The sequence below is a fragment of the Cricetulus griseus genome (genome assembly GCF_003668045.3).
Source record: "Cricetulus griseus strain 17A/GY chromosome 1 unlocalized genomic scaffold, alternate assembly CriGri-PICRH-1.0 chr1_0, whole genome shotgun sequence".
NCBI classification, from domain to species: domain Eukaryota; kingdom Metazoa; phylum Chordata; class Mammalia; order Rodentia; family Cricetidae; genus Cricetulus; species Cricetulus griseus.
In genome coordinates, this window is record NW_023276806.1 from 210,895,444 (window position 1) to 210,897,862 (window position 2,419).

Here is a 2,419-nt window from a genome sequence, read left to right on the forward strand (position 1 = left end):
TATTAATCTCTTCATGTTTTAAGTTTCACTTTTACAATGCCAAAGTCTGTTTGAATAAAACAGGGCAATAAACAAGGCTACCAAGGATCAAATTTGAACCCAAGGATAGTTCTTACTGGGATGCATCTGACAAGCAGCTAAAATCTTTATTGATTAAATTTGAGTATGATTTGCTTTAAGATCCCCAAGTTCTTAAAAATTCATTTTTTTTTTTTAAGAAATTACAGGACGTGGGCACACAAGTTTATGGCTTGTCTCTAGTATGGAAGAATGGTCTCTCCGAAAGAATAAAATCCTAGTGGTTATAAATGGGTCAAAAAGAATTAAGTTTTATTTATACTTCAGAAAATGTAACCAACTGAATGAAATGGTTTCATATACATTTTTACATCCAGCAGTAGTGACACACTGTTCGCACATTATTTCTATAGGAAAATGTACATCCTTCTTTTCAGCTAAGTCAGATTTGTCAAGAGTTCTTGGATGGAGAGAAAAAAAGCCTCTTTCACTGCAGTGAATGAATAAAGTAACGAGTAAGCCATGTTACTTTCAACAGCTAATGTGTCAATGAAGATACTGTCCAGGTGTGTGTTAATATTGACATGAGTAATAAGAGGTCTTCCAATTTCTCAAAAATGTAAACGCTCAATTTGAATGCGTTACAAAATAGTCTATTGGATTTTGCAACTGAATTTGCCCAGAGACATTAAAGTCCTGGAACATTTAAAGTGTACTTCTGTAGCTCCATCCCTAGCTGGCTGTTCTTCAATTCCATAATCACACAGAAATGCATTCTTATGAGGTTAGCCACTGAAGACACAGAATGCTGATGCCATTTGCCTTTATCTGACTTATCTAAAGAAAACCCAGTTAGTGGTAATTCTATCAAGTACTTTCAACAGTCACATAAAATTTTAATTGATTTTCAAACAATACAACGGTGCCATGAATCCAACCACATAGAGTATAAGCCGTAAGCCCACTAGGTTTAAGCAGTTGTGTCTTTGTAGACTAAAACTATGTAAAATAGAATCTGATAACTCCCTGGTGTTAGAGGTAGACAGTTTTCTTTCAAATCCTATGTTTGGTCCTTTATTTTATTCAGCAGTGAAAGCCATGAATACAGAACAAATAACAGCTGTTACAATTCTCAACCATGACTTCTAACGTCAGAGAATTCAAAGTATGAACATAGTACACAGTAATGAAAAGTATCAAAAATTAGTTTACCTCAAAGAAGATAAATAAAACAGGTAATATCCCACCAATACATAAACAGATGTTTGTGCTACAGTTAAAATTTGCTGTATACAAAAGATCATAGTCCCCATAATCAGCTTATGGTAGAAGCAAGAATACATGAGCCATTTAAATTGTCAGACATTATGCTTTATAAGGTATGCACAGAAGTTCAAGCAATAAATACATACATTAGTTCAAAGCCTTACAATAGCTACGCAAAGCAGATGCAGAAAAGCAGGATTGCTATTCCTAGCAAGCAATGATAGAAGAGTAAAAATCCATGAAATGCATTAAAGCAACATTTTTCTTAGAAAAAGTCTGGTCATTTATGGGTCCACCAACATTTTTACATAATATGCACAATTATCAAAATACAGACCAAGCATTTCAGAAAACTCCAAAAAACCTAAAATCTATTTTCAAAGCAATTGCAGTTTTGGAGGTTTTTCTGGTATAATGTGCAAGCAGCTATTTTTTAAAATTGTATTCATATAAAACCCATGCAAAACTCTACAGGTATATGCATTCTGTGGCTGAGACTTCCTTTCAAAAGTTCTGAAACTGAGGTATGCATACTTTAGCATTGTAGTCTTAGGCCACCCTCCCGATGGTACAACTCTCCAAGTTACTTCCAGTCCATCAAAGCTTTTGAACATGTGCCCGAAAGACTCGTGGCCCTTTCAGATAGCCTTACAGCAGTATCCTAGACATCAGAGAACCACCCTTCAGAATACCAATCTCCCTTTTGATACCATGTCAATAACTTCCGGTTCATTGATCATGACCCAAAGACAAACATAATGAAAAGTAGCAGTTACTGTGACGTTCTCATGTTTCATGCAATCTGCCATAATTGTTCTAGCTTTTTTTCTCTTTTTTTCTTTTTTCTCTTTTTTTCTTTTTTTTTTTCTTTTTTCTTTTTTGCAGAGGTAGAAGCTTTCAGAAAGCCTTTTGGGTAAGTGGGAAAACCCTTTTGAAAGCCGTTATGTCCTTTTATTTGGTGTGATAGATGACTGGGTATCTCTCTAACTCTATTTGCTGACTTCAGCAAAGGATAAACATTGAGCTTACTTTGCAAGAACCGGCTCCATCACATGGAACCGGGACATATGTTAAGCTCTAGCAGCCACCTTCTGTCAAAACTGTTTGTAAAGCAATAACCATCATCAGGTTATGA

The 2,419-nt window shown here is 35.2% G+C and overlaps 1 protein-coding gene across 1 annotated transcript in view; it reads right to left on the minus strand.

Moving 5' to 3' along the window:
• Positions 1–303: 303 nt before the first annotated feature.
• The window catches only part of Foxp2 (forkhead box P2), a 522,314-nt gene continuing 520,198 nt past the window's right edge, over positions 304–2,419 (minus strand). The window contains exon 20 of the mRNA XM_027389931.2: positions 304–2,419. This exon is cut by the window's right edge and continues 1,945 nt beyond it. The gene's annotated coding sequence lies outside the window, so the exon portion shown is untranslated.